The sequence below is a fragment of the Ambystoma mexicanum genome, chromosome 3p, assembly GCF_040938575.1.
Source record: "Ambystoma mexicanum isolate Mex_15411 chromosome 3p, UKY_AmexF1_1, whole genome shotgun sequence".
NCBI classification, from domain to species: domain Eukaryota; kingdom Metazoa; phylum Chordata; class Amphibia; order Caudata; family Ambystomatidae; genus Ambystoma; species Ambystoma mexicanum.
The window spans coordinates 776,570,697-776,584,876 of NC_090925.1; the positions used below are offsets into that span (position 1 = coordinate 776,570,697).

At 47.5% G+C, this 14,180-nt stretch overlaps 1 protein-coding gene across 3 annotated transcripts in view; it reads left to right on the plus strand.

The window, feature by feature from the left end:
* LOC138580857 (zinc finger protein 514-like) overlaps nucleotides 1–14,180 on the plus strand; it is a 361,413-nt gene that overhangs the window by 175,651 nt on the left and 171,582 nt on the right. The window lies entirely within an intron of this gene.

Below are 14,180 nucleotides of genomic sequence, written 5' to 3' on the forward strand. Positions count from 1 at the left end.
GCAGTGTATGTACAACCCTCTGATGAAGGCTGTACTACCAATGGCCATAAGGTGGGGATAGCATATCTGACAAGAATGGATCACAAAACTCTCATAAAGCCAACTAATGTGGACAGGGCAATAAGGGTTAAGTCTCAGGTAGGGATACCAGGCTGACCATAGGTACAGTTAGCCTGCACACCTGCACCACACTGATATACTGAAAAATATATGCATTTATCATGTTAAACATATAGACTTCTATTAGTTTGAATACGTACTTAGGCACATAATGCACAGAGCTAAGGAATACCCATTATATGTATAAAAACAGCAATGTCTTTGAGGGCTACTTATCCCACTACCTCAATGTGAGTCCACTATCACAGATGAGTACTTAACACATAGTGACAGAGGGGGAGGAAAAGGCAACGAGACAGTCTAATAAAAAAGTAGAAATGTCCTTGGTGCTTGCAAAACACATAATACAGAAGGCCTCATTACGAGTGACCTGGTCCGGAAATAAAAGGTGCCTTTAACAACACCGGCAACTTTGCTTCCGGACCGGGTCACTCGGAGTCTGCTGGTAGGGGCAACAGAAGTCAATGGGACAAAGTCAGTACGCCTTCCCCTTGCTTGGGGAAAATTAAGGAAAGTCTTGGTTTTATCCCGCAGATTCTGTGGCAAATGACTCCAGAAAGTACCAGAGAAGGCCCCAATGGAGCGATTCAGAAGTTGGTTAGAGAACCTGAAGCCCCCGAAGAAGATGCAGCAAAGGAGGAAAACTCCAATGTTAGTCAGTGGGAAATGTGGAACAGACTTGCTTCCAATAAATCTCAACTCTGGACTAACGAGACTCCTGAGGATCAGTATCTCAAATAGTCGCCAATCCCAGGACTCAGAAGTAATTACTCATACTGGCAGTTTGGGCGAAAAAGACTTAATTCGCATTTTAAAACTCGGTAAGTACTGGGCTTCATTTTTAGGTGCAGTTTACTGGATCTGGTGCCCAGGGACATGAACTTGCAGCTAATGAAGACCCCATTATAGAAATCGAGAACAATTGGTCTCCCCACGACGCAGCCCTTTCATCTAGCAGAGAAAACAATGTCAAGGAAGAGTCTAGGAAGACAAAGGAACCCGTGAAGGTTTCTCTCTTACTGATGTCTCCAAACTTGTGTCCACTCCACCCAATTCACATCCTCTCTTGTCCAGCATACTTCACACAACCTCTTCTTCTCAGCTGCTTTAACCTCCACAACTCTCCTTCGCGGCACCTATGCTCCTTCCTGCTGGACACAGACACCTTTATGTGATGTAATGACACACTGAACAACCTTAGTAGTATGATTCTAAATATTGTCTGGTTTGGAAAGAAGAACAATTATGACTTAGTGTGATTCAAGGTGTAGGAGAGAAAATATCGATCCTGGCACATGGATCAACTAGCAACATGAGAAGAAAAAAATGGGTTCCCAAAGGTTAGGGAACCTCTGTCCCCTGCCAAAAGTTTAGAAAGTCTCTGAAAGAGCGATTTAAATTAATGTAAAGGTAATCTAGTTTTTCCTAAATAAAGATGCAGATTAATCTGCCTTTTCCTTCTATGGTTAAACATTGCATGTACATATAAACATTCTTTTGAGAGTTGATTTTATCATAAAACATGAATTTGTATTCATCTGGTGACCCAACGTGTTTCGATAAATCTTCTCTTCATCATGGGTCTTTAATCAATAATATGACCTACAAATAATCAAAAACATGAACATGAAACATGTGCAACCTCAATTAACAATACCTTACTCCCTATGTTTATAAATTGTAGGTCACTATAAGTATCAGCATTTGAACATCTCAAGAGCAAGCCTAGTTACCCTGCTGAATTTACTATAGCAAATGAGTACAGCGATAAGCCTAAATATAGTGTTAAACAGGCCATCATATCACATTAAATAACACAGAGGTCGTTCTGTACCTTCTTTTCTCTCTCTCTCCTCTTCTCTTCCTTCTCTCTCTCTCACACTCACTCACTCTCTTGATTTGACCCTCCTCCCTAACCCAGACGTCCCTAACCCCCAGGTTAGTAGATATAGAAGATTAACACTCACGGTCTAGGTTTGCATTCACAAGTGGTGAAGACTTAAAGGCTGAGCGCCTTTTCTCACTAAACTCACTCAGTGATTTCCTAATTGTCCCTACTCTATCCAGTTGTTAGTGTCCTACTGGGATTTTGGGAAGTGTGCCTTACAGAAACTCTGTTGAATGCAGTCCTCCATCTGCCATGCTCATCCCTCCCTCTCCTGCTCTCTCTTCTCCTCACTGCTCCCTCCAGTCTTCTGTCCCTCCGAAATCTCTCGCTCCTTCCAGGCCTCACCTCTGCCATTTGATGTTACTCCTCCCTCCACTACTACTCCCTTCTCCCTCCAGCTGCCAATCCTTCCTCCACACTAGCACTCTCTCCTCCCTCCAACTGCAATGCCCTCCTCAAAACTACTACTAACCCCTTCCTCCAACTACTACTACTGCCTCCTTCGCACTGCTTCTACTCCCATCTCCAACCACCCTCCTTTCACCCAGTTCATACACCCGCAATCACTCCTTACACTGACTCTTTTAACAACAAAGGCGCCTGCGACCCTGTCGGGTGAACGACAGAGGTGGGGAAGCGAGGCCCAGCCTGTGGTATTGACTTTGATTTGTGAATTAAAAGGCAAAGATTAGAAAGAAATGCACACAGCCGGTGAGTTGTCGAGCGACATGAAAGACGGGCGTGTGTTAAGGAAAGATCGAAGTTGCAAAAGTATATTGCACAATTGAAGGCTGCACGCGTGTGATTGAGACATGAAGAAAGGCAGGCCTGTGGTGAAATTTAAATTACTGATAGCTGTGAAGCCAGTGATACAAAGTAGCGGAGTGGTCTGGCGAAGGGAAGTAGCCCACTCGAAAGTCTCTGCGAAAGGTGAAATGTAAATTAAAAGGCAACAAGGTAAATGAACTTTAAAGAGCGTGATCAATAAGATTGACCCCGGCAAAAAGAGCGAATATTGAACTCTTGTGCATATGAGATTGAACTCCATAGACCAAGAAACACAGGGGAAATGACACATGAGTGCGAGTTGATGGGAAGGTCGAAGTGGTCTTGCGGAGGTATGTAGTAAAAGCATTGCACATTTGAAAGTCTTCAACATCAGGAAATGGTCAGAGGCCGACTGAGGAAGACCCGAAGTGAAGTGTGATAAGTTAGGGGAAGGGAAACCCTAAAAAAGGTGAATAAAGCTTGGGGAAGGGACCCCCCGCTAGTACTGTGAGTAAGATGTCTGAGTCCGACTGAGGGATGCTTGCGTGAACTTTTTTACTTTGAAAGGCCCCAGCCCAATTGAGGGAGGCCTACGTGAACCTTTGGTTATGATATGATAGGTTATTAATAACGCGGTTAATACCCAGAAGTTTCTAAGCGCGGACCCGGGGATCAAACCAGTGTTGATCCGTGTCATCTTGTTTGCAAGGCGAGCACGTTGCTGCTGAGCTATCCTCCCGGGAGCTGTGAACCCTTTTGTTGAACTGTGAAAGAACTTTTGTTAATGCTGGAAAAGTGACTTTAACGTGTAAGGCCAGGCGAGCCTCAATCCATGTTTTGAACTGCTTTATTTTGAGAACCTCAGTCAGAGTGTGTCATCCCGTCTTCGAGGTCTGCCTTATTCTGTGCTGTCCAACGCGGGGAGGAGAGCTGAATCAGCCACTTTGATTCTTTATATTTTCCAACTGATTTTCTTTGCATACATATTTCCCTTTGCACGCTTTCGGTATAAGAGAAAGGGCAGGCATTAGGTTTTGTAGAATAGGCCATTTTGATTTGACAGACTGACCAAGACTGTATTTTCTTTATTATTTGATGGTCGAGACTACTCCCATTTTAGCTATAGGGCATAATAGGAGTTTTTCCAGAGAATTAAATAAAGTTTTTACAAATTGTACCTTTTGTGTCAGTGTCATACTGGTGATACCATGCCTCCCTTACACAGCCCAGCACAGCTTCCCACTGTGCCTGGAAAAGGTGCTGCTGTGGCTCCCCTCATTCTCAGCCTGTCCCCTTCCTGCACCTGCGGCATCTCACAGATCTGGTCACTCGTGGTCTGATCTCTTGGCGGATCTCCTCGCTTACGGACAATTTGGAATTAATGGGATATTTCTGCTACATTTCTCCTTCAAGCACAATATAACTAGGAGAAATAAGCAAACACTGGCAAGCATTGTGCACAGGAGGTATGGCATGAGTTACAGGTGTACTGCTTAGATACATGCTGGCAAAATGGAGGGACAGGAATTGAGGCACTCTCAAAACTCCTGCTGTTCAACTCAAGGGTAAGACTAGCTCTGGATTTCTCCCTGGTAGGCCTCCCCCTTACCCTGCTCCCTCCAGTGAGAGGGGTTCCTATCCTCCCTTGACAAGGCAAGGAGTAAGTTTTCAATAGGCCCTGATGTTTCTGCCAGATGGAAGACCATCCGTGAGGCTTGGCATGCTAAATATTCCAGTCTTGTCCTTCTCCCAAAGGTCCTTTCCTCCTGCTAATGCTAGAACCCTAGTCCCAATCAGGCATGAGCCAGAAGGAGTCTTTTCATATCTTAGCCACGCTACCTCATGAGTCTGCCCACCTTAAAATGAGGACGGAACTAAAGACGACCCTTTCAGCACCAGTTCCTTTATGAACTTCCTGCTACACCATGCTATGCTATCTTACTCCCATGCTCTAAAGCCATTCATGGCATGAAGCATGTTACAAGGACAAAAATAAATAAGTCTCACCCTAACTACTTGCTAGAGGTGTGCTTTGTTTCAGTTATTTGTGCCTGCGATGACATCATAGGGTATAGACTGGTTGATAAGGCTGGGGTCACCACGGGAGCCAGGTGCCACCACTTGGCTGTATGGCCTCTAACAGTTATAGGGAGGATCCCCCAGCCTCCTCATCCCAACACTAGCCTAGAAATAGACCATTCTTCAGAACCTGTGATAGAGTTCCAGGACAGATAAAATATCTACCCTGGGTGTCGGAGAACACTGAGCAAAGAAAGGCCTGCAATCCAGACCAGGGGCTGGGATTGAGTTGATGTCAGTCAAGGAGGAGGGCTATATGTTTTGGGGCAAAGGATACATGGGAGCATCCCTTGGGTTACTAATGTCACCTGTTTGTGAGCTCTAACCCTCCTGATCCCCATTGTAGAGAGCATGCACTCTAGCTTTACAGGGAATGCCCAGAGCCATTGAGAATTTCTTTACTCCATCTCCCAGCCCCATTCACTGTGTTGCATCCCACATTCTTTATACTGGAGCAATCATGTTACAATTGCCTGGCTTCCCAAAAGTCAATTACATGTCAAGGTCCAAATTACTTGCAGCGCTCCTTTAAAGAGCGACTCTGGGAGAGAGTGAGAGAGTGAGAGAGATATACATATATATATTTCTGAGGCTTGTGGAATCTGCTTAGATCACATGCTGTGCATAGGCCGACATCTAGTGGAAGCTGCGGAGTATTACAGTTTGTTTTTCGAAACTCGAAAATGGGCGTCGACACAGGGCGTGCCAGTAATACTATCCCTAGTGTGACGTCCACTGTACCCAAGATCCCTCACGCGTCTAGGATCCTCAGATTGTTTTTTTCCGCCATACTGGTCGGAAGCATCTTGCGGAGTCCCCTGGCCTTAGCCATACTTTTGCTAAAATTTAAAATTATTAATCTATTGACATCCTTCCCCACCCCAACGTCGAACTTCAACACTCGACGCCGGCTGGAGAAGAAATCGACCGTCGGCTGCTGCACGACAGATTTGGGCCTCGGAAGGCCGCTGGCCTGGTAGGCCGCTGGCCTCGGCCCTGCAAGTAGGGAGAGTGGGGGGTGGTACATACTCTACACTCTTGGTATATAGGTACACCTTATACATTTCCTACACTTAACATCCCGCTGCCTCAAGGTGCGTATGGAGGGTACCCCTTTTCAATTCTGCCCCAAGTGCAACCGCAAATACCCTTGGGTCGACAGGCACGCCACGTGCAATCTCTGCTTGCCGAGGGACCACCCCAAAGCGAACTGCAGAGCGTGTAGTAGGTTTAAACCTAAGACACTTAAGGACCGTTCGACGAAGCGTGGGCCTACCACGCCAGGCAGGCGGCCATGGCAGCGGAGGGCGCCTTCAGCGATGGCAGCGACGCCGTACTTTCGGACGGCGAGGGCATTACGGCGTCGAAAGACAGCCGAGCGCAGGTCCCCGACCTCGGAAGGTCGTCCGGCAGGGCGGCTATGGGGAAGACCCCCGGTGACGCAAGCGCTTCACATACTACACACTAAACACACTAAGTCCAACCGAGACTCGACAACGTCGAGTTCTCGGAAAGAGGCACAGACAGAACGGTCCGATTCGGTGTCCTCTGGGCGCTCTCGATCAAGATCGCCGCATGACTCTAGGCAATCATCCACTCTTGCCAAGAGTGCCTCGCTCCCTAGGCTAACAGAAGTCTGATCGTCGGAAGACGAAGACGACTTCCACCCCCAGGCTGCGCTCCAGGAGGCAGAGCCCGCAATTAAAGCCAGCGAGGCCCCACGCTCGAAGGACAGGGACACCTCTCCCGATCCTCGACGCCAGGCGTCAAAAAACTCCGGAGCCACCAAGGGACAGGGAAAACATTTTTCTACGCACGGGGAGGGGGGAAAACAGCAGAAGAAACTACCTGTACATTCTTCCGTACCTGTGAAACACTCCTCCCCCTAAACAGACAGACAAGCCCAGGTCTGCTGATAGGTCCACAACCAGCAAAGCTACTCAAGATAAATCCCATAGACTTGCTGAGAGAGTCATTTCCAGTTCCAAAAAATGGTCCAGAGAAGACATAGATAGGGTCATGTCAAGAATGTCTTCTTTGGCTGATTTTTATGAGAAAAATCCAGAACATTTCCTCTCGTATGATCCACAAGGAGCCACACCCTCAGGCTCTACTGATCCTATCCCCCCGAGTAAGAAGGCCCGGTTTGAAACCCCGATGAGGTCTGAACCCTTCGAGGTACAACCTTACGCAACACCATACTCACGGTATCAACAAGAGGCTTCCCTTTGTGGAGACCAAGAATTTGGTATGATAGAAGAGCAAACCGGGACGGGCTACTATGGGGATGATGAGGAACAGGAAGAAGAAGAGGATAACCCGGAAACATACAGAGTAGATTCCCCGGTAGAGGACGAAGCCCCGGTTATCGACTCCCCGGTCGATAATCAGCCCCTCCTAAATGAGGTTCTCGCTCGCGCAGCAGAACATTTCCTCATTGACACCCACGGTGTACAGGAGGAAAGGGACTTCGCAGAAGAGTTAGTTGGAGAAAGGAGGCCGGTTGCCCAGACCATCCCTATCCTTAAATCCATTCAGCGGAGAATAGATCCGTCCCTGTTGAACCCAAACCTCACCAGAGCAGTCAATCCCAGGGTGGAGAAACTTTTCAGGGCAGCTCAGTCTGACCCTCTCTATATAAGAGGGCATCTGAAGCCAGACTCCCTAGTTGTTACCAACACTCGTAAGAGGGCTGGAACACCCTTGTCTTCGTCAGAAGCTCCTCCCGACAAGGAGAGCAAAAAACTATACGGTTTCGGCAGGAAGGTAGCCTCAACGTCCGCCGATCAAGCAAGGATTGCTAACTCCACCACCCTGTTGGCCAGCTACAACTGCCATCAGTGGGAAGAAGTCACGGCTCTCATAGCCTCTGCTCCTGAACCGTTAAAGGGCCAATTAGCTCGGATTTCCGCAGAGGGTAGAGCCGTGTCTGGTTGCATTTTGAAAGCAACCTTCGACGCCGCGGATAACGCAGGCAGATTGATAGCAGAAGGTACTGTTATCAAGAGACATGCGTGGTTACGGCAGTCTGGTTTTAAGGCAGAAACTCAGGCATCATTGTTAGACAAACCGGTGGAAGCCGATCTGTTGTTTGGTAAGGCGGTCGAGGACGCACTGAAAAATGCCAAGGACGAATATGAGACACTCAAATCCCTTGGCCAGTTAACTAATAAACCCCCTAACCAGAGAGGGAATAGTAATTTTCGTCGCCCACGCGGCCAAAATTCACAGAGAGGGTCTAACTATTCCCAGGGCCAGGGTACACAGTGGAACAACAACCAACAGTCTACCCAGGGTTACGGCAGAGGTAATAGGAGAGGTTGTGGTAAAGGCAGAGGCAGCCCCAGCAAGGGAGGCGGCACGCCTCCACCAAAGCAGTGACGCTCAGTTCAGGGTCCCTTCTCACGCAACCCCAGTAGGGGGACGCATTTCAAACTTCATCCAGGCTTGGGAAGGGATCACATCAGACAGATGGGTGCGGTCAACAGTATCCACGGGATATTGTATAGAGCTACTGCAGCGTCCCCGGAACCATCCTCCACGACAAAGAGTACACTCCTTAGAACATCAGAAGATTCTCCTCGAGGAGATCGCCATTCTTCTACAAAAGGACGCAATAGAACTCGTCCCGGGACACCAGGTAAACAAGGGTATTTATTCAACTTACTTCCTTGTGCCAAAGAAAGACTTGACAATGCGCCCAGTATTGGACTTACGGCCTGCCAACAAGTATGTCAAGCCCCAAAAATTTCATATGACCACGCTACAAGAGGTAATCCCCCTCCTAAAAAGGGGGGATTACATGGCAACCTTGGATATGAAAGATGCTTATTTTCATATTTCCATGTTCCCAGCGCACAGAAAGTACTTGCGCTTCAAGGTGGACAGTCGCCACTACCAATTCAAGGTACTGCCCTTCGGGATAGCTTCAGCACCAAGGGTATTCACCAAGGTACTGGCAGTGGCGGCTGTACACCTACGCAGGGAGGCAATCCCAGTGTACCCTTATCTGGAGGACTGGCTCATAACGGGGGAAACCCCAGGAATTTGCAGGACAAACATTCAAAGGACTATCGACCTCCTCCACGAATTAGGTTTCTCAATCAACGAGAAGAAGTCAAGCCTGGTGCCAAGCACCTCAAAACAATTCCTAGGAGCAATCCTGGATACCCAGGAGGGGTTGAACTTTCCTTCAGAAGAAAGAATTTGGAATGTACTTCTGCAAATTCCGCATTATCAGTCCGGTCAACAAATAACGGTACGCAAAGCAATGCGTTTACTGGGCATGATGGCGTCATGCATTTACCTGGTCCCCCACGCGCGCCTGCGCATGCGTCCCATGCAGGAATGGTTGGCAAAACAGTGGTCTCAGGCAAGTGGTCAGTGGAACGATCTAGTGGTCGTTTCGCCAACACTGGTACAAAGCCTTCAGTGGTGGACAAGAGAGAATCTCGCAAAGGGGAAACCCTTTTACGATCCCGAAGTACAAGCAGTAGTCACTACAGATGCATGTCTGACGGGGTGGGGATCTCACCATCTCCACCACACAGCTCAGGGTCTCTGGTCTCACTCAGTGGTCAAGAACCACATCAACCTGCTAGAGCTTCTGGCAGTATTCAGAGCGCTTAAGGCGTTCGAGCCCCATCTACTAAACCTGTCAGTGCAAATCCGGACGGACAGCACTACATCCATGTTCTACCTGAACAAGCAAGGAGGGACTCGCTCGCCAAATCTGTCCAAGCTTGCCCAGAAAATCTGGATATGGGCACTCAGACGGAACATCTTCCTGTCATCACAACATGTTCCAGGGGAGCTCAATTCCCTAGCGGATGCTCTGAGCAGAGACTCCCTCCCAGAGGAACACGAATGGGTTCTTCACAGAGAGGTCGTAGAAGATCTCTTCCCTCAGTGGGGTTTCCCCACTATAGACTTATTCGCCACAAGCGAAAACAAACAATGCCCAGGATTTGCATCCAGGTTCCCCCAACCAGACTCCCAGGGGAACGCCCTGTGGATGAACTGGTCAGGGATGTTTGCGTACGCTTTTCCACCAACTCCTCTCATCAGGAAAGTGGTGAACAAGATGAACGGGGAATCGATGACGCTCGTCCTAGTTGCTCCCATGTGGGCAAGACAACCGTGGTTCCCACACCTACGCAGGATGGCGGTGTGCGAGCCCATCAAACTTCCAGCCTGGTACAACCTACTGTCCCAGCACCAAGGTCAAACAGTGCACCAGCAACCCAACTCAATGAACCTGGCAGCATGGCTCCTGAGGTCATAGAGTTTGGACACCTCAAATTGCCACAGAGGTGTATGGACATCCTAAAGGAATCTAGGAAGCCAAACACAAGGCACTGTTACTTTGACAAGTGGAAGAGGTTCGTTATCTGGTGCCAAAGTAGACAAATCAACCCAGTTGATTGCACTCCTTCCACTATTGTTACATACATGCTCCACCTGCTAGATGCAAGATTGGTTTTTAACTCACTGAAAGTACACCTGGCAGCTCTCTCCGCTTACACCACTTCCCATAGCAAGGTGTCGTGGTGGAAAGTACCAGTAGTTAAAGCCTTCATGGAAGGAGTAAAGAGACTTCACCCTCCTATTTCAAACCCACCGCCAGGGTGGGACCTTAATGTGGTGCTAGCCAAGCTCATGGGCCCCCCTTTTGAACCCATGCATAAAAGCAGTTTCAAACACCTGACTTATAAAACGGCCTTCTTAGTAGCTATTACTTCTATAAGAAGGGTCAGTGAAATTCAGGCTCTGTCAGTGCAGGATCCCTTCTTTTCTATCCATAAAGACAAACTGGTTTTACGCACACACCCTAGGTTCTCACCCAAATTTATATCAAAATTCCATGTAAACTAGTCCATCGAGCTTCCGGCTTTCTTCCAGAACCCGCAAAGCTCGGCTGAGGTGAAACTACACACCCTAGATGTGCGTAGGGTGGTCCTCTACTATGTAAATAAAACAAGACCGCTAAGGAAAACAGATCAACTGTTTGTCTCTGTAGCTACAGGCAGAGAGGGGGATCGCGTCTCTAAAGGTGCCATCTCGAAGTGGATTATTAACTGTATCCAGCTGTGTTACTCACTCTCTGAAAAGACTCTGCCTTTTACGCCAAGGGCCCACTCTACTAGAGGCATTGGGGCCACTCTGGCTTTCTTTGCAAATGTTCCCCTCGACACCATTTGCAAAGCAGCTACTTGGAGCTCCATTCACACTTTTACTCAGCATTACTGCATTGACACCCATTCCAAGACAGATACACAAGTGGGACAAGCGGTTCTAAGACATTTATTTGCTCATGACCCTTCTCACATCCCACCTCCTTCTTCTGGTACTGCTCGCTAATCTATGCACAGCATGTGATCTAAGCAGATTCCACAAGCCTCAGAAGGGATACATTACTCACCGTAATCATATTTCTGATGCTTGTATCTGCTTAGATTCACATGCGACCCACCCTTCCTCCCCTCCGAGAGAAGGCGCATGATTGCTTGTAGTCTTACCTTTCTGTCTATCTGCTTGAATTATCTGTACTCACGCTACTCCTCATGCTACCTCATGTCAGAAAAAATACAATCTGAGGATCCTAGACGCGTGAGGGATCTTGGGTACAGTGGACGTCACACTAGGGATAGTATTACTGGCACGCCCTGTGTCGACGCCCATTTTCGAGTTTGGAAAAACAAACTGTAATACTCCGCAGCTTCCACTAGATGTCGGCCTATGCACAGCATGTGAATCTAAGCAGATACAAGCATCAGAAATACGATTACGGTGAGTAATGTATTATATATATATATATATATATATATATATATATATATATATATATATATATTCTGGTTGGTTGGTACCTAGAGTGATTTATGGCTGATTGTACTTACTTCATCAGTTCCATCTTCATCTATCGTTCTATCCAGTCCATCCGTTCTATCTATTCCAATAGTTCTATCCACTTCATCGGTTCCAGGCACTCCAACCGATCCATCCATTCCCTCCTCGGTTTCATGCGCACCCGTTCCATGCACGTCATCCAATTCATGTACTTCATCCATACCATGCACTCTATCTGTTCCATCCACTCTATCTGTTCCATCCACTCTATCCGTTCCATCCACTCTATCCGTTCCATCCACTCTATCCGTTCCATCCACTCTATCCGTTCCATCCACTCTATCCGTTCCATCCACTCTATCCGTTCCATCCACTCTATCCGTTCCATCCACTCCAACCGTTTCATGCACTGCAACCGTTCCATCTATTCCATCCGTCTCCTCCACTCTATCCGTCTCCTCCACTCTATCCGTCCCCTCCACTCTATCCGTCCCCTCCACTCTATCCGTCCCCTCCACTCTATCTGTTCCCTCCACTCTATCCGTTCCCTCCACTCTATCCGTTCCCTCCACTCTATCCGTTCCCTCCACTCTATCCGTCCCCTCCACTCTGTCCATTCCATGCACTCTATCCAGTCCATGAACTCCTTCCGTTCCATGCACTCTCTCTGTTCTATGCACTGTTTATCCATTCCATCTGTTCCATCCCCTACAACAGTTCCATCCTTTCTACCTGTCTCATCCTCTCTACCTTTTCCATTTACTTCCTCCATTCTAACTACTTCATCAGATCGATGCACTCCAGCTGTTCCCTCCGCTTCATCCACTTCATCAACTATGTCTGTACTGTCTACTGTATCCGTTTCATCCACTGTATTCGTTCAGTCCATTTGGTCTGTTCCATTTGTTATAGCTACTTGTTTTTCCATTAGTTCAGTCTGCTCGGTAGTCTCATCCATTCAATCTACTAGTCTGTTTTATTTGTTCGACTCTGCCATCCGCTCATTTGATTCATTTCTTCCATTCCATCTAATAGTTCCGTTCCATACACTTGCTCCGTTTCATCTGCTTCAGCTGTTTCATCCGTTTCATCCAGTCTATCCGCTTCGTCCGATCATCCACTTTATTTGTTCTATTCAGTTTATCTGTTTTATTTACCTTAGCAGTTTTGGTTTTCCATTTTCTCGATTGGGTCACAACGCTATTTTTGATGCAGTAACGGTTGGCTATTGTTTATTTGTTGCTGTTACACTGTTTGTGTTCAGAGTCGATTTTTAGGGGAAGAGCCACGTTTTCAGTAATTTGCGGAAAGACATGAGGTCTTCGGTGAGTCAGATGTGGGGTGGAAGTGAGTTCCATAGAGTGGGGGCCGGGGCTGAGAATGATGAGTTGGTTTTTGGTATCACTAGGATGCGGGCAGAGCTTGATCTTAGATTTCGGGGTGGATGGTAGGGTTTTAGTTTGTCCTTAAGGTTGGGAACGGCAACATTGTATGAACCTTTTAACCAAAAACTGGTGTGTAAAAGCTTGAAAGAAAGTCCAGTGAAGGACCAGCTGCAGAGTGGTCAGGCACCACGTGGGCGCTCATTCAAAGGACTCTGGCTTGTCCCCTTTGTTGAAACAACAAGTACCTGGAGGCCATCAGAGAGGCAGGCGAGAGGAGTCCGAGGGGTCATGCAAGGGTCGAGTCAAACCCCTTGTACGAGTCTCTGACTTGTTGACAAGAAGGAGAGCAAAGGGAAGTGAATCCTGCATTGTGAGAAAGCAAAGTGAAATGTATTTGGCAAATGTGAATCCGGCTGAGGGATGCCTGCAAATTGGGGGAACAGTAATACACCCGTGAACATTGTGTCGACAAGAGCGAGTCCGGCTGAGGGTTGTCCACAGTGAATGGTTGTTTAAAAAGACATTGAGACTCTTCAATGTTACATTGTGAATGAAAGGCCATAGTGAACCTGATGGAGGGAGGCCCACGTTGTACGAGGGATCGCAGCCCGGCAGAGGGGAATCCTAAGGCGAAGAGTAATCTCCTCATGAAGATTTATTGAAGGAACTGTTGTTTTTGTTGGTTGTAACACATCAGGTCCTCTGAGGCAAGAGACTTTGTGTGAAAGAGACTTGGCTACAGAAGACCCTGATATTTTGGAAACAAACTGTAACCTCATGCTGGCGAGGCCCAGGAGTGTGCTGTGCTCAGGAGTCCCACCTTGTCCCGTGCTAAAAACCTGGGGAAGGGAGAGCCCAGCCATACCATCCTGACTTATCATTTTGAGAACACTTCTCTCTTTTCTTGGGTTTGGCCTGCGCCACATCTAGATAGAACTGTGAATGTTAGCATGTGCCACACTTGGACGGATTCCTCAACCAAGCCTGCGTCACATCTAGATAGAAATATGATTGTTAGCATATGCCACACTTGGATGGAATTCTTAAGATTAGCCTGTGTCACATCTAGTTAAAAATATGATTGTTAGCAT